This window comes from Alosa alosa, chromosome 16 (assembly GCF_017589495.1).
Source record: "Alosa alosa isolate M-15738 ecotype Scorff River chromosome 16, AALO_Geno_1.1, whole genome shotgun sequence".
Taxonomy (NCBI): Eukaryota; Metazoa; Chordata; class Actinopteri; order Clupeiformes; family Clupeidae; genus Alosa; species Alosa alosa.
In genome coordinates this window covers 8,653,330-8,672,490 of record NC_063204.1, presented here as the reverse complement: position 1 = coordinate 8,672,490, position 19,161 = coordinate 8,653,330, and the positions used below count along the sequence as shown (strand labels likewise).

Below are 19,161 nucleotides of genomic sequence, written 5' to 3'. Positions count from 1 at the left end.
GTCCATTATATCCTTTACTCCCGCCACTTCCAACAGACTCCTCATCATTACCCAAGAGCATTCAGCCTGTTCAATGGAAGTTGTTAACTAACTAACTCATTAGCTACATCATGTCCACTTATTAATTATTAAGACATTTTATGTTATGTATTTTATGTTGTCTTTATTATCCATGTGTATATTTGTGTAAAGGACTTTTGAGATGCCTTTTGTGAATGAAAAAGCAGCATATAAATTAAGATTAGGCCTACTTACTTACTTACCAGTCATATACTGGCATGAAATGGGACATTTGCTCTGTTCTACTGTATAAAAATGGGTCTGAGACTACAAGGACTTTGATCCTCATAGTGTCTTTTGTCATGTGGATCCTTTCGTCACTCCATTTAGTCAAATTTACTATTGGCACAAAGCCTATAAAAACCCTTCCCTCAGGCCATGAAACAAATACATCAACAGCAACTGAGTGCTGTGCAAACAAGTCACCAGAAAAAGAAAAATATATTTATACAATATGTTTTGTGGTTCTTTTGACTTACTGATTGCTCTATTTACCTATTATTGCTCTGTTTATTTAGCAATCTTTAGTATGTTGAATGCAGACATTGGCATGCTATTTGCCATTTTTTCTGAATATCAATAGCTAGTGACTGGGATTATGATGGATAAAAGAAAATGGTTCTATTGCCTGCACAGCTCCACATGTGCTTACCATGGGTGTGTAGCACTGATTACAATAGATACAGCACAATGCTTTTACTACAGATGCAAGTGAAATGTAAATATATTGTTGACGTAAAGGTCTGTCAGACTGAGTCATTTTGCTTCTGAATTATTTACTTGCAATTTATTTTTAAAACCAGTGGGTGAGTGTGAGGTGGATGTTTATCACCTGAAATGTTCTGCAATGTCCCTAGCCTATGCAATACCATTTCCTGGCCAGTAATGTAATGTGTGATGCAAAGACACACAAAATCTGTTTTTCCATCATGTTACAAAACAAAACAATGGAAACAGAGATGCACAAACAATTTTGCCATTCTAGGAGGTTACTGTATAGCTACAAACCTAAAAACAAAGTCAATATCTAAAGGGGTCAGTCCCTTATGGATATGTTATTTTGGTGTTCTTTTGACATCAATTCCTTTTCATAAACAGAAAGTTGAATCTTGCTGAATGGCTGTGAGCAAATCTCTGTGTAACCCCCAAGTCCCAGAAGAGGAGTGCAATGTCAATATCTCATGCTTGATTGTCTGATTTCCTTGGGAATGACATAGCTTGTTTCTATCAGAAAGACACCCAGTGCCATCTGTCTGCTCAAGGTCTGATGGAAAACACTTTTCACTGGTTGATTCTTTCATGTCTTTTATCTTTTTTTCTTTTGTTCTGTGTATAGATTTCACAGGACAGGTATACAGTATGAAGAAGGCAAAGCAAAACAAAAGTGAACCAGCATACCTGTGAAATACATTCTATAAAATTTACTGTAAAACAGGAACATCCTGAGAAACTAAATCCAAGGGGACTCACTTGAGTGTTGGAACAAGTCATTGGTTAAAGTTTGTGGTATATAAATATATATTATAGGTTTGCAAATTATTTCAACCTGAATATCATTTTTTTAATGCATGACGTTATATTAAAATCCTACATAACTAGATATGGAGTGTGTGTGAGGAATCAGTGGAGTGGCATTTAAGTTTGTAGCTCTGGCCTTTTAAAACACACTGCTTTTGAGATGTTGAGATATTTATATTTCCCTTCCATCTCTTCTCCCGCTGCTCCTTTAAAGGCCCACATGGGACATCCTGTCAACCCCCCTGTGTCAACATCATTTCAAAACTTCCCTTTCATCATTTTTCTTTTCTTTCCATGTGATGCTTTCTGTGTCAGAATTACGATGATCCACCCTCTGGATGGGGTGTGTTAGGCAAGAGCCTCAGAACAGTAATTACACTGTATTGTCATTGTCAAACGCATTCCATTTAAATCTGTTAACATTTCAATTAGTGCAGATGAGAAGCTCTTTGTAGTTTTTATTAGGAAACAGAGCTCTGATTTCAGTGATTGGGAATCTTTTGAAAGTCATGGCGAGGTTAATGGGGGTTTCTGGTGTGCTGGGTGATAAAGTAATTAATGTTGTGTTGTCGAAAATTAAGTTTGCTTGCGTCACACAGCATTCGACACGGGTGAAGATGGTGGTTTGCGGGGTTGAAGTAGTTTGTGTCATCTCTCTGCCTCGTGTTCATGTCAGAACTACAGGGTTTTTCTTTTGTGTTCTTGCGTGTGTGTTAGAAGCACATGCCTAGGGGCATACGCTCAAGGGTAGTGCTTACAGTATGTGACGCATCCACAATTCAGTCAAAAGTGAGGCTAACTAATACGTATTTTGAGCCAGTTGGCTCATTCAATAACCGCATTATTAAATACATTCATACTTAATGGTGCTTTGCCTGAGCCAATGGATATATAAATTGCACACACAAACACACACATACACACACACATACAATGGGCTTCCAGACCCCAGTGGGACCTTAAACATCTTTAAGCACCAGATTGCTCTCTTCATCATACTCACAGGCCCACAGGCTACCTATTCATCCTGAACAACCAAACACATGGACGCTACTGTTCCAAACTTTATTTAGAAAGAAGACTTTTCCCCTTTCTCTTGTGCTCTGCCCTTTGTTACACCTTCATCCACCTGTAGTTCATCAGCTCACCTGAAGCACACACACACACACACACACACACACACACACACACACACACAAGGATACAGGGGAAAAAACACACATACATGCACACACACAGGAAAACACAAGGAGAGAAAGAGAGAGAATGTTTGAGAGAAATATTGAGTCAAGCTCCAAACCATAAACATTGCTTCTTCTCTGCTTCATCATCTAACATCTGTGACCAGTAGCTCAAAGCAGAGTCTAGTAGCTATGGTAGGCTACATCAACACACACTCAGGTATGCCTGTATCATCGACATCGATAGAGAATGAATAGCCTACAGTAGTAGATTCAGCAAAAGAAGCAATACGTGGCAGGAAGGGTGTGCATCCAATATTAGTGGGGGTCCGGGAGTTTGGAAAATTTTGAAATTCTGGCTGTTAAACACAACAGTCTCCTTATTCTGCTACAGGCAAGAGTCAACAAAATCAAAGCTTTATCAAGCAACGTTCATAAGGGCAGCCGTGGCCTACTGGTTAGCACTACGGACCTGTAACCGGAGGGTTGCCGGTTCGAACCCCGACCAGTAGGCACGGCTGAAGTGCCCTTGAGCCCTGTTGATGCAGGAAGTTCACTGCGTCGGGATTAGTGTGTGCTTCACCTGTGTGTACACTGTGTGCTGTGTGTGTTTCACTAATTCACGGATTGGGATAAATGCAGAGACCAAATTTCCCTCACGGGATCAAAAGAGTATATACACTTATACTTAAAATACATGCTAATGTTTGTAGCACATATACTGTACAAGTGAGCCATGGATCTAATAGAAAATGAAAGGTTTTGTCACCATTTTATGTCAGAGAGTGATTACCATGATGACACGGACTAACTGTGGCTAAGGTACAGCAGTGAACACAGATGAAAAGAGCACTGTTCTAAAAAAGAAGAATTAAAACTCCCTGACATTGTTAAAAACAACAGGGCAATGTTTTCAAAGTGGCCTCTGCCTGGCAGGGACCGATCATGGCTTTTGCCAAGTGTGCACGTGCACAGGGGCCCTGAGCCAATGGGGGCCCTCGGATTAAAAAAAAAAAAAAACATGCGAAATTTAGGCTAGATTATGCCCGGTGCTTCTGTCTGTTAATTTGCGGCACAACTGAATGGTGTTATGGAACCGCGGACTGAAAGAAAAATAAATAAACTAAATGTTTTCCTGATCAATAAATACTTCTTAATTCATAAAATATAGAGGCATAACATTAAGTGGAAGTGGTAGTGCGTGTTTGCGAAAGTGAAACTGACAAACTGAGCCACTCGTGGGAAGGTGAATGAAGTGGATTTCTGCAATGTTCATGAAAACAGCATAGCGATGGGATAGCCTAATAAATCACGACTTGTTGTAGGCCTAACAGTAGCTTATATCGTAGCAAATAGCCTATGGCGATGCCGATGACAGATTTAAAATAGGCCTACATTAATTTCAACTCGTCCCGCTGGAGTGAGCGCATAATGTGGGCTGTTGCGCAAAGAAATTAATTAGGGAGATTATCTGCATCTCCATTTACCAAACGCTATAGTTTTGCTAACATCTCCCCTGTTAACGTGAAATATGTCTCCATGCAAGCTAGTGTCAAGCAGCAGTGAAGAGAAAACCTTATCCTGCAGGTATGTTCACGTCACCTGAGTCAGACAAAAAACGGGCCCTGCTTGCTCTGTTAAAGTTTATATACCCCTAGGGGTGTGAATCTCTCATGTAAAAGACGATACGATTTGCATCTAGATATATACATTCGATACAAGAAAAGATACATGTTCATAAAAAACGATTCAGTACGATTCGATGCAATTCGGTGCAGTTCAAGAATGGAAAGCATTCTGAAAGATTTTTTATCATTTGCTCAAGGTGCACATTAATTTTATATTATCAGTTATCATGGTCATAGTTGTCAGTTAGGCAAAAACATGTGTGAATACGATTATCTTAACTGAGGTGTGTTTCATATACTGTATTGAAATGAAAAAAGAATAGTCTACATTTCAGTCAAAAACAGCAGCCAAATACAACATATTTTTTTATAGACTTTGTAGGTTTTATAGAGTTATATCTGATTGTTTTCATGGAGCTGTAGCCTTGTTGAGGTAAGAATACCGGAATAAAATAAAACAGTGCTTAAGACACTCTTGCCCTTTTCTCATATAGCCTACAAGAATAAAATTGGCCTACATATCAATGAACTCTCTGGGTTTATTTTGTTCCAACAGTAGACCTAATGCAGAAACCTATAATGCCACAAGTGAATATGAACAAAATAATTGGCTAATAATTTGTATATCGTTTTAGCAAGTGCCAAATTATTATTTAACATTAAGGAAATCCCTTCATCAAACGTAAGGCTATACTCTACAGACTATCGTTGCTGTTAAGTGTTTAATTTCGCGCTGGATTTTGAAAAACAAAAGAGTAAAAACTGTAAAACAAACGACCGTGCGAGTTGTCACGTGCTTAAGTTGCAGTAGATGTATGGGTAATGAGGTCATTTGACAACTTTGGGCAATGAATGTAGCCAAAAGCGAACTGCATTACCCACAATTCCGTGCCACGTATAGTTTCAAAACCGGACATGGGATGAACGCGCTGCTAGGAACGTAAATGAGAGTCTGAGCGAGCAGAAAAGGTTGTGAACCGATTTGTAACAAGTAAATCGATATAACAACCGGTTCATTTCAGTTTTATTCCGATACTGGGCTTCACATATCGATGTAGCCGTATCTTACATGTTAAAAATGGATACCGATACGTATCGGTTAATCTTTACACCCCTGGCCCCTTCCATTTTGAAATTTTCCCAGGGGAGATACCCCCCAACCCCAAGTAATATGATCAGCACCACCTCTAACAAAATATGATATACGTCCCTGCTACCGGTCCGTCAGAAATATGACAACGGTTCGTTTAATGAAAAAGGTTGAGAACCCCTGCTGTAGACTGTTTGGACAGCAAAGGGAGATTAAAGCCTAATAATGAAAACAGCTGCTGGAATTCATTTCTGTGTGGGCATGAGTTATAATATATGACATAATGTGCTACATTTTCATTGTGTGAAATTGTGCACCAGCCTGCACAGCGACAGCAAAGAGAGACGCGCGTGCGAAAATGCGGTCAGGGGGAGGGGGGGTTTCTTTTTTGATATTGTGCACAGGGGGCAATATCTGTTTAATTCGTCCCTGCTGCCTGGCCTCGAACCTGCAAACTGCAGCACCTCGGATCGGAAGTCGAGCATGCTAGCAATCGAGCTAAAAGCCCAGACTGCTAGCTCTCTCCCTAGCACGACTCTTAAGGCATCGGGAGGGAGGTTTACACAATGCACATACAGCACAGCTACGCACCAACTGGCTACCGTTACACTCATTTACACAACTGCATGAAAGTGATGCAGCTGAAACATTTCCAGACCATATTCAGACGTGAAATGTACTTAATTACCTGTTTGCCATGTTTGATAGGAACAGAAATGGTAAACTGTCTAGTAATGTGTCTGAATGGTAGGGATACACATCTCTTGTTACTGTGCCAACAATATGATACATTAAAGAAGAATTCTCTTAAACTCTTATTAAGATATGATTTACCTCTGTTTCAATGCAGTGCAATTTGACATGATTAAACTAAACACAATGTGATTCAATACGATAGAATGCAACGTAAAATAATATCATGTGGTACAGATAGTTTTTCATTCTTTCTTTCCAAAGAGTGTTTAAACACTTTCAACTAGTGAGCTTTAATAACTCAGCACTAAAAAGTGGTACTGTTCCTACTACATATATGTGTAGTGTATATACATGTATATTAGGACATCAAGCTCCTGTAGACAGTAGCCCTACCTGTCTCACAGCAAAAGACAAAGTTAACTCGTAAATTCACTAATCTACATGGGCAGGATGAAGCAAACTGCGCTGTACCCTAAACTACATCACCAGCTGTGCTAAATACTCGTTCAGAAGGCACACTTGTTTCTGGGATGGACAAGTAGTGCTTCACCAAGGCTGAAAGCAATAGTAGATCCACTTGTTTTTTTTCTACTACTGCATCACATCACCACTCAGACCTAAAGAGCCCTCAGTACTTTATGATTGCCTCCTTCCCTCGGCTTTCTCCTGTATGGCCTTCATGGGTGCTATTGTAGTAAGGAGTGAGGACATCCCTGAACGTCTGGTCCAAAGCCGTCTTGTTTTGTGGAGGGGCATCATCTATTGAGAACAAATGAAAGGAGCGGATTATTAGTTGTGTTGAAAAATGAGATCAGTCAAAAACACATGTATCTTTAAATGAACTTTTGGCATAGTTCCTATCAAAACAAGCCTATCTCTTCCTCTCTGGGGGCTCCTGTCCCCTTCTGTTTCAGATGCCTGGCCCTCATTCAGTGCAACGCTGTCCCCTGCCTGACAATCAGTATAATCCAGACTAGCTGTCAGATTTCCTTACCCTAAAAACCTGAGTATGACACACTGTTAACCTAAGTAGCAAATAGGAGATAGAGAGACAGAGAGAGAGAGAAAGAAAGAGAGTGAGGCCACCTTTATACGTAGCAGAGTATTCTGAAAAATGTATATTTTCCCCTCCTTCAATTTTAAAAACAATTCCGTTCATACCATTGCTAAAAACAGCTGGGGAAGGGTGCCGCGAAAACGGCGAGCTAACAGGTGGCCAATCAGAGATTTCACACAAACGATGGAACATCACCTCACAATTCAATGTTTACCGGTTTACATGGAATAGGAATTTTCCCAAATCTCCACTTTGGCCGGAGTTTTAAGAAATAATCGTTTTCAGTGGAAAAAAAGACTGTTTTCGTGTAAAATGAAAGACCAAACCGCATTAAAATATATGCGTTTTCCCTACGTGTAAACAGGGTCTAAGTCTATACAGTAACCTGCCCATGCACCTTTACCACCTCTGCTGTTATTTTCATTAAGATTCTCTCTTGTGTCACCATCGTCCAAGTCAGGTCTTTGAAACGTGGATCAAGTGCTGAGGTGTACTGGAGGTTGTGTAAAGTCTTGTAGTAAGGCCAGTAAAGTCCTGTGAGAATCTCTCCATTTCAGAAATTACCAGTAGATCACTTTCATCATGCTGAAGATGCCTCTGCAGTTTGGCCTGGGTTATTCCTGATTATATCCTGCATTAATCCGCAGATGTACATCACTATGGATTAAATATTATGCTAATGTTATCCACATCATTGCAACTAGCTATTTGTAAGTTCTATATGGTGCTGACACTAGATGCTAGTTACAGGGCATGAAAATGCACTGTACTGTTCTTCCTAGGCTTTTTCTTCTTCTTCTAACGCATTTAATGCAGCTTCAACCGTTTAACGTAGAAACTTCGTTCAAACTATGTTACGAGGTCTTACTTAGGACATGGGTGCTTTGTATGTTTCATCTTTGTAACTTTTATACTTTTTAAACTATTAATTAAAAACTATTCAAAAATTCACCATAGACTTAACATTGGGCTGAGGACATCACAATAGAGCCGTTAAGCAATTAGAATCCTAGGCCAGGTGGCCAGGCCACCTGCAGCAACTGCCAGTCTCAGACTTTAAGCATACAATATCATTGTCTTAAGACTACACATCCTATTAAACTGCTTCCTCTGCCAAAAAGTGTTTCAAAATAAAAGTCCTCACTACAATAATTCACTGTTAAACAATTTAACCCTTTAAACTACTGACCTTTTTAACTGTTCAGCCATTGTAACTGTCACTTGTCATCAACTATGACTCCTGCCCACTGTAGCTAGTTAGCATTGTTAGCATAGTTAACATTTTTAACAAAACTGCTAGAAAACATTAGCTAAGTAGCATAGTTAACATAGTTAACATTGTTAGCATAGTTAACATTTTTAGCAAAACTGCTAGAAAACATAGGCTAAGTAACATGGTTAGCATTGTTGATGTTCAAACAAAACAGAGAGCTAGGTCGCATCCCTTCCCCTCCCTCCCGTGCAATTGAAACTCTCCTAAACGCGCATCACGTCAGTTATTGGTTGAAACACTTTATTTTGCCTTTGAGTGGTTGCCAACCCTTGTTTGTAGCAATTGTTTTTGTGTACAGATCTCAGAGCCTAGGCTGCCTACAGAGATGTGTTTTTGACAGCCTACTTATGGGGCAGGCAGCTAGTGGATACAGTATATATATATATATATATATATATATATATATATATATATATATATATATATATATATATATATTATTATTATTATTTGAAATGTACCCTTTCACATGCATTCTGTGCTTTGCAATGTTTTTTTTTGCTCATCTGATGCTTTCAACTGTGTATTGGCCTTTGCAAAAGTTGGGATATTTATTTTAAGTCCAATATCTTCCAACATCTTTCTTCATGAAAAACGCTCTTATCAGCCATTATGCCGACTGTGACGGTCGGCCCTGCGCCGCACATGAGAACTACGCATAGCTGCGTGGCAGCGTGGTGAACACGTCTCTCAACTGGCAAGTGCCCACACAAACATTTAAACTGAAACCACATAAGCACATTTTAACCCGCTTACTTTGATTTCATTACTTTCTTTTAGTGCACCGTTAACTTCTCAACATTCCATTATACCATATTTAGTTTGTTTGCTTCATTTATCGATAACATCATTCAAATCTCAAATCTACAATAACCACAACACACGTAGTTTAATTTACGCATCTTACCGCTTTATTTAACTTCATACATATGAGTTTACATACACGTTAGTTTGCAATACATATAGTATTTTTTGTTTGTTAATTACTCACTGCCCTTTGTTTGAGTTTCTTTAAGTTCAGCTGGGTTGATCTCATGGGGTCGTGACTCTTCGCACCAGGCATCCAGACGTCCAGATGTTCGTGGCGGAAGCCGCCAGATTAAAAGTCCTTAGGACACCTCCACCTGTGATGAAGCGTCATGGGGGGAAGAGGAACTTATGTTTAGTTTAACAATTAAGTTCTTTTCTGTTGAATATTATTTTTGATTATTTTGAGTTAAGAAATATTATTTACTTACTTAGTATTTATGTTGAACTGTTCTTTGTCTTCGTCTGTGTCTTCAATGTGAATATTGTTTATTGTCTGTATCCCTCTTGTTTTCAGTTGGTCTGATCAGCCAGCTTAAATGTTTCCCCCATGTCTCAGTATGTTAGGTCAGTTCTTTGTGTTCAGTTATGCTTATGTTGCTCTTTATTTCTTGATTTTGAGTTCTGTTTAGTTGACCTCATTTTGGCCAAGAACTCTTTAGTTAACTTATTTTTGTGTTGAGCATTTTTCTATGATTTTGCATTGTTGCTCAATATTTTTGTAAAAATAAATATTATTTAAAACTTTATTCCTGCTGCCACTATGGTGAAGATAGCCCGACTGAGTGAGAGTAGAGAGCTGATGCTTTGGTTGAAAATCATTCCGTCTGATATTGAACCAGTGAAAAGTGTGGACACAAACAGTACTGAACTGAGGATCAAATACAATTAACCCTTTAACACTTTAGGCGCCAGAGGTTTTTTTTCGAAACGTTCGATTTTGACATCTTCATTTCAAAAGGCTATATCTTAAAAGTGATAAGAGATAGAGACTTTATGTAAATTAGAGAAATATTAAGGATGACCCAAAGTTTATGTAGAGATTAAATGTTTATATCTAATTTGCATATTATGACATCATATGGTGGCAGCCATCTTGGATTATAGAATTTTCATGAAAAGTTGCATGTTTGAATGATAAAATGCACCACTTCTTTCCCCCCAAAATGTCCCTCACCTTCTGTATGCTATATTGCACAATACTGAATGCTCAGGTAAATAGTAAGTAGTAAACAAACTGTGTAAATCATTACTAATAAATGGCAGAAACAAACCAAATGAGATTTTCCATTTTCTACATACAGTAGGCACTCTGATTCCATGTATGGGGCACATATATATTATTCAGATGACACACAAACACAAGTAGACAAGACCTGTTTAGTTCAAAAGCTCACTTGCCACGGCAAGGCACAGATCAAGAGTGAGATGACGAGACAAGACAAGAGACAATGTTAGTATTTTTTTCTTTTTGTTGTTTTTTTAAATGTTTTTTTTGTTGTTGTTTTTTTCTTAGCTGACAAAGACACACACATCACAAGGACATGAACACACACATCACAAGGACATGAACACACACATCACAAGGACATGAACACACAAAAAAGAACACATAGTGTATGTCCTAAATGGTCAGGGAAATAGATAATCAACAGTGTAAATCATTACTAATAAATGGCTGACATTTTTTTTTTATGTAGCAGGCCTTTTGCTGTAGAGATAATGACTCCCTATCCCTATCCGTACATGGCCGGCATTCCCATCATCGACTATGCATGGCCTAATGGCTCCCCTGCCCTGTGTCACCACCTCTGCGAGCAGCATGGCCAGCTCTGCCCGTCTTGGTGGCGCCAGTGGAGAGAATTTGGCGCCTTCGGACTAGGCCTACTGTCATTCTCATTGCGACTCCCCACACTGCCTCTACGTTCCCCCATAACTGTCCTATGAGCACTTCGACCTCGTCTAACATACCCAGTGGCATTAGACAAAGGCTCCACCACGTCTGTTACTGTTACTGTCGCCGCGATTGCGGAGAGGCACATGGTCAGAAGACAGAAGCTAGCGCTACATGGGCATTACCTCCAGCCTCGTTCGCCACACCACTAACACCCTGCTTACTTCCCGATGAACACTCCGACCCCGTGAAACATTATTCCCACCACTGACATTGGGCAAAATATTCAATGTTTGTGCTTGGTGTAAGCTAAACTCTCACTTTGTCCAGCTGCATCATTGCAAGGCAAGGACGCATCTGAAGCCTCACTAAACGAATCACCGTCATTTTCTGAAGGCAGATATTCCCCTTCAGAATCAGGGTCCGCGAATAGAAGACCAAACACTTCATTTCGGGTAAACGTTTTTGATGCCATTAGACGATAATCTAATGCAAATACTCGCTGACGTTGACAATATTGCTCTGATAAAGTAGCTCACATGCACACTAGCTCCGGTATTGCATGCACTGATTCAATGCGAAACAGCTCGAAAGTTTTGTTTAAAGCATGACCATTTTTGGACTCAGGGATGACGTATGACATGTCTGCCATCTAGTGGAGTGGAGGTCGAACGAAATATGACACCCTATTTGACTAAATCGGCCGTTTTATTCAGTACCGCATCTTGTCGAGTAAACTCGACCGTGGCGCCTAGAGGGTTAAGTGTGGATTTGAGTCAGAGTAGCTCTTGCTCTGGGGTAAGAGGGAGGTTGGCCTCTCAATTGTTTGTAATGTGTAGTCAAGTAAGGCAAATGTTGTGTTAAAGTCCCCTTTAAAGCCTGCAGACATCTCTGTGTGGCCAAATGGATTTCTGCCCAAGCCTGTGGAACATGTAGTTCAACCTGGACATTGAAAATTAAGCTAACATTCTCTATGTGTATCTAATATTTGTGTGTTGAATTGATGTGGAACAACCCAATAGCGTTGACCTTTCGATCCCTTGCACATGGCTACAAAGGGGAAAAAAGGAGAGAGAAAAGCAGAATCAATTAAGTTGATCAATTACCGGTATTCTAGTACAGCGGTTTATTTATTACACTACCTAAAATCGTTTCAAATAGATAAGAAGTTCATCTTGAAATAACAAGGAAATCGCCTTTGGGCAGCCCTGTTAAGAAACAGAACTCCAGAGGCAGGTTAGAAGCATTTCAAAGCGCTTGCAGGTAGCCTTCTTTCTGCAGCTACCATCCCACAGGGAAAATAACAGCCCTTTTTCTTTTATTGCGTAAAATAATTCAAAATGCTCAGATCCTGGGTCAACTGATGGATTTCTTTCCTTTAATTTTCTCAGCTGCATTTCTCTTTCTCGCTCCCTCTCTCTTTCTCACGCGTTTGTGGCCACTCTCTCGGATGAAGCTGGCGATGGACTTTAATACCCTATTTTACAGCCAAGATGAACAGAGTTATTGAGTCTTATTGCAATCGATTTGGGGAATGGAAGAATTTTGTTTTGGGTCCACCGTGTCCACCCAGGCAGAGGTCTTTTGGCTGTGTCGTGTGTGTGTGTGTGTGTGTGTGTGTGTGTGTGTGTATGTGTGTTCGAGGGATTACTTTTAAACCACAAGCAAGGCAAGACAACTTTATCATTTCCACATTGACTCTATAAGGAAGAAAGCTGGAGTGGTGGGTCCACTGGGCCTGTGTGTGTGTGTGTGTGTGTGTGTGTGTGAGAGAGAGTGAGTGAGTGAGTGAGTGAGTGAGAGAGAGACAAAGAGAGAGAGAGTGCGTCTGTGTATCCAAAGTGTAATGAATAATCCCACACTTCCCTATCCTCCTCTTAAGAAAATCTCAATTCAAACTTTTTTATTCCACTCACATGGGGCAGCCGTGGCCTACTGGTTAGGGTGTGTGTGTATGTGGGGGCAGCCGTGGCCTACTGGTTAGGGCTTCAGGCTTGTAACCAAAGCATTGCCGGTTCGATCCCCGACCAGTAGGAAAAATGTGGGCGGGGGAAGTGGTTGAGCACTGCTCTCCCATGCCCACATCCACGGCTGAAGTGCCCTTGAGCAAAGCACCTAACCCCTCACTGCTCCCTGAGCGCCGCTGTAGCAGGCAGCTTACTGCTCCGGGTTTATGCTTCACCTCACAGTGTTCTATTTGTGTTTCACTAATTCACAGATTGTGATAAATGCAGAGACCAAATTTCCCTCATGGGATCAAAAGAGTATATATACTTATACTTAGTTACACATGTGCCTGACACCACCCTCCTCTCCCCTCACCTCTCCACATTAACTTGCATGTGTTCTCAGTGTTTCACTGGTTTCATTAGTTAGCACCAAACTTAAAAAAAGATCATAGGAGAGATGAAGAGAACTAGCCTAATGTAAAACAAATAGAGGGCAAGAGTGGAGAATGCGTGAGGGTGAAATTTAGAGTGGAGGACTAGTTGGATGGAGGCTTATGAGATCTTTCGTATTGATTTTGGGTTTGAAGCTGTTTCTCTTGTCCATTAATAAGGTTTCTGCTGGGTCTTAAAGAGTCTACAATGTAATATATCTCAATTTTAGGCCTTTAAAAGGCTAAACTGTGTCCAGATATTGCAGACTACATGTAGGTCTTAAACTACATTCAGTTAAGTCTTACATGTGTGTTCATTTACCAATTCTTCCGTCGCCCTTCAGTTTATTTATTTATTTGTTTATTTAATAAATGTGTTGGGGGCCATTCTTAAATATCCAGGTATTAGTATGATGCAATAAAACTACAACTGCTATTTTGAAAGTAGTTCTGAGACTTTTTTTGTACTTTATATAGGTCTTAAATTTAATTCACAGTGTGGTGGTTACACATTGGTGGTGGTTAGTGAGATTCCCCCTTCACTGTAAAGCGCTTTGGGTGTCTTGATAAAGTGCTGTATAAATGCAAGTTGTTGTTTGTTGATTTTAAAGGTTCTCTAAGCGATGTTGGATAGCGTCACTTCTGTTTGGTAGTATCACTTCTGTTGACATTCAAACAAAACAGCAGAGGTGAAAAGTCCAACCATGTATTGGTTCTATCTGTGCACTTAACACAGGTGATCTCACAGATTAGCTGCTTTCCCTGGCTAAAGAGTTGTGCTAATTAGAATAAGCTGGTTTAAGTGAATGGTTGGCACAGATATGTGGTAGGACTTTTACTTATTGAAGCTGCACTTTTCCACCTCTGCAAAACAGAGAGCTAGCTCACTACTCCCTTCCCCTCCCTCCCGTGCAATTGAAACTCTCCGAAACGCGCATCTTGTCGTTGATTGGCTGGAACAGTTCATGTTTTTATGGTCCAGGCTGGACCAAGTTATTTTTGTTGCCGTTTTTGGAGCCTGGCCTCTTTTTTTACAGTGTATTCAGGGCACAGGCAGGTAGCGGATGGTGATGTTTTCTGTATGTGACAAACAATGTTTTAGCTTAGAAACCACATACATTGCTTAGAGCACCTTTAATGCATTGTTGGCAAATATTGGCTGCTTCATATTTTCACAAGGCCTTTGACCACAATGACTGACCACATCATGACACCTCAATGTTTAAATCCAGATGTGATGTGAATGTGTTTAATAAAGCTATGTTATGGTATGATATGTTGTTTCCTATTTCCTTATTACTATTAAAACATTTAACCAGAAAAGGGACTCAAAGGGCGAAATACCTGAATTTTCCTTTAAGGATATATTCTTTCTAACGCATTTTATTGTTGCTCATGTATCATGAAAAATAACAAATTAGCGTAGATAACAGCAAGTTAAAGGAAAATTCCGGTATTTAGCACTTTGTGTCCCTTTTCTGGTTTGTTTTGGATGAACTAGAGTGGTGGACACCGAATTTTTGACGATTGGTTATGTCTCGACTTTTCTGAAATCGTTTTGAATCGCCTTTGGCTAGTCAGAGTGGCTGCCTACAGGCATGCTCAAACATGTCCTAAAACAACCCTTAACGTTTGTTTTCAACACTGTGCAAATCACTGAGTGGTTAGTGGTGTTCGTTGATTATTAAAATCAAATATATCGGCGCAATATATGATTTCCAGCTGTCGTATTTGCGGTTGTGGAACTATTTTTTCACCTCACAACCGCGTATAAACTTCCGCTCAATATTTGAGCCTGAAGCATAGACGGTGGCACAGTAATATCAACGACGTGCAATGAGTCTTCCAAAACGAACGTTAAGCGAGCGTTAAGGGTTGTTTTAGGACATGTTTGAGCATGCCTGTAGGCAGCCACTCTGACTAGTCAAAGCGATTCAAAGCGAGTCAGAAAAAAAGTCGAAGACAAGACCAATTGTCAAAACAAAACCAGAAAAGGGACTCAAAGGGCGAAATACCTGAATTTTCCTTTAAGGATATATTCTTTCTAACGCATTTTATTGTTGCTCATGTATCATGAAAAATAACAAATTAGCGTAGATAACAGCAAGTTAAAGGAAAATTCCGGTATTTAGCACTTTGTGTCCCTTTTCTGGTTTGTTTTGGATGAACTAGAGTGGTGGACACCGAATTTTTGACGATTGGTTATGTCTCGACTTTTCTGAAATCGTTTTGAATCGCCTTTGGCTAGTCAGAGTGGCTGCCTACAGGCATGCTCAAACATGTCCTAAAACAACCCTTAACGTTTGTTTTCAACACTGTGCAAATCACTGAGTGGTTAGTGGTGTTCGTTGATTATTAAAATCAAATATATCGGCGCAACATATGATTTCCAGCTGTCGTATTTGCGGTTGTGGAACTATTTTTTCACCTCACAACCGCGTATAAACTTCCGCTCAATATTTGAGCCTGAAGCATAGACGGTGGCACAGTAATATCAACGACGTGCAATGAGTCTTCCAAAACGAACGTTAAACGAACGTTAAGGGTTGTTTTAGGACATGTTTGAGCATGCCTGTAGGCAGCCACTCTGACTAGTCAAAGGCGATTCAAAACGAGTCAGAAAAGTCGAGACAAGACCAATTGTCAAAACAAAACCAGAAAAGCGACTCAAAGTGCTAAATACCTGAATTTTCCTTTAAGGATATATTCTTTCTAACGCATTTTATTGTGAGACATGCGTTTCGTTTGGAGCGGCTAAAGGCTATCAAAAGCAGAAGATTTTTGGGGATATAATTTACTTTTGGACTGTTTGATATTGCTAAATGTTGGGACTGATGGACTAAATTGAGTTATTTTTTAATGATGTATGATTTAGGCCTACTTTTTTTATTACATCGGTTGGCTGGAATGCCTCGCGGCAACTTTTGTGCTTACAGTAGGGCTAGTAACTGATTCAGCCTCTGTCAAGCTCAGAAGGGGGCGGCAAGCGATTGGGACTGAGAGCGACGAGATGGAGACTTTTCATTGGCAACAGTAGGCTTGCAACTTTGAGGCTATAAATAGAACCCTGGCCATAATTTGAGGATTTACGGTATATTATTTGTAGGTTTTCATATTTTTCTCCTTTAGGTACAGATAAGTAGTAGGATCCATCACAGATGATTATTTGTGTAAAATAGCTTGTGTCAAAGTCTCAACTGACATGATGATGCTACATAATCATGAGAAAAGCACCATGCATGGCTGGTGGCACAGGCCACAATGACATTCAGACCAGCAATACATGTCACATCATATAATATGTACTGTATTTGAATCACATCATATAACATCACACACACACACAGATTTTCATCTTCACAACATTACATATGACACCACGCGTACGCAAAAACACACGCACACACACACACACACAGGAGCACATCATTAACACTTGCTGAGCTGCCATACCAGCCTCACCTGCTGCCTGTGAATCCATATAGTCACTCAGTGCCAGGATGCTAATCCCCTTCCTCCATCTGTGTGTACTGCCCACTTTCACACACACACACACACAGACACACACACGCTCTCAACAGCAACAAGTGCACATCAGCCAGCCACAGTGGCACATCAAAGGTGCCATTACGTTTGTGAGAGTAAGTGTGCGTGCATGTGTACGTGTGAGAGAGAGAAAGTGACAGATCAAGTGTGTGTCTGTGTGTGTTTATGTGTGTCCCTGCCAGGATTTAGCTCCTAAGGCATCTCGACATATGTGTGATTGAACTTACACACCCCCTGGGCGGGCTGCAACAACTCTCTCTCTCTCTCTCTCTCTCTGAGCAGCCAGGAACCCAATCCTGCTGTGCTCCTACAACTGTTTGGGAAGAACTGAATCTAAAGAGATCAGCTGAGAGGCAAAGGAGAAAAACTTTAGATGTTGCCTCAAACGAATCCACAAAATTAGAGAACAATCTGCTGCATTACTGCAGCGTGCATAGGCCTACCGCGTGATCATAAACAAGTGACACTACTGTTTTTCAAGTATTAACATTTCACAAATCATCAAATTAAGAGGTTAAATTTACAGATGCATTATAGTTAGTATATACAATATAGTATAGTTAAAAAAATGACTGCCCAAACACACAAGCTTGGCAAAGCATCTCTTTTCTAAATTATGTTTAAGGCCCTTTTCTGTGCTCAACACCTGCCGTGTTCTGTGAAACTCTTTGATCATGTGCTGCTCCGTGATGCTTTCATCTCCTAACTTCAAACCAGCACTTGCCCGGAGCATCCTCATCCCGCCCCCCAAGGACTCAACCCATCTCACCCAAACTTCGTATGACACTAGCTCCTGAGATATCGATATGCATGTTTTCTATGTAAGGATGGCGAGCGAGAAAACGACACGGTTTTAATTTAGACCACCAGTTTTGGGGAAATAGCTGCATAATAGAATTATACGCAACATAGTGTCACTTCTTTGCCCCCCGCACTGCACTGTCATAGCCTATAGTCGCAATATTAAGCTATCAACCATCGTAGCCTTCACTCTTCAACTTCTGCCAGAAACGACAACTGAAGTGAAATTAATAAATATTTGTATCAACAACGTAGCAGTTACACCCTGATGACAGTATCACATCCTAACACTGTAAAACTAATATACAGCCTTATTGAAATAAAAACTGCAAGTGCAAACGAACGAGGATGTAGCCCTATGTAGTTGCACTAGGCTATAGTTTCCATATTGAGTGAATGTTTAGGCTACTTCCAAACGGTTAGCTGGGTAGGCTACATGTGATGCTTGAAATGGCATTGGAGCATAATGTTAGATCAAATCCAATAGACAGCATGCGGAAGAAAGTTCGTAGGCTAACCGTTTAATTTTAATCATGCAGATAAAGAAAAGCTGTCTTACCACATAGTGCTGTTGACTCAGTTTGACGTCTCAGTAAATCGTAAAGTGAGGTCGCCCATTGCGGTGGCATATTTCTGTGGGGTTCCTGTTTCTTGCCCAACACACTCATTGTAACAGACTCCCCGGTATGCGCCGGCGGGGTGGGGGATACGACTGATTGGCTGACGCAGTCTTCTCGAGAGGAAAAGAGATGTCGGCAAATGGACGCATGAATGAGATGAGTCATCCTTTGTTTAAGCTACAATCATTACGTTCTAAATTATGCTATAGTTAGGCTACAATTGCAACAAAGTGTGTGTTTTGCAGGATTTCATGTCAAATAGCCAATATTAAAACAATGACAATCAATATTGATGTAAGAATTGCACATGTATATATATAAAAAAAACAGTTTTCCTTTAAAATATAGGCACGTTTTAGTCTTGCTGTCGAAGTCAAAGTCTACCGGTACTTAAGTAACCTAACACACTACAGTGTCAACACCATATCATCTGGGATTCATGGGAAATTGGGAGAAATTAAGATTTGTTGCTTCAGTGTAACTGAACTTTTCCCAAACCCTGGGGAGTCAGTCTATCTAACCTCCCTGATTTTGTCTGACTCTCTATTAAACAAGGTCCACAATCCTGATCCAAACCTTTTTTTTTTAATCCCATTCAGTGAATTGCTTC

General features: G+C 40.2%; 1 long non-coding RNA gene across 1 annotated transcript; it reads right to left on the bottom strand.

Moving 5' to 3' along the window:
* Window positions 1-1,218: 1,218 nt before the first annotated feature.
* LOC125309057 lies at window positions 1,219-18,622 on the bottom strand. Its single transcript, XR_007196064.1, has 3 exons — window positions 18,491-18,622; window positions 6,809-6,932; window positions 1,219-2,726 (listed from the first exon to the last, which is right to left on the bottom strand). It is a non-coding gene; the product is annotated as an uncharacterized LOC125309057 (long non-coding RNA).
* Window positions 18,623-19,161: the final 539 nt, after the last annotated feature.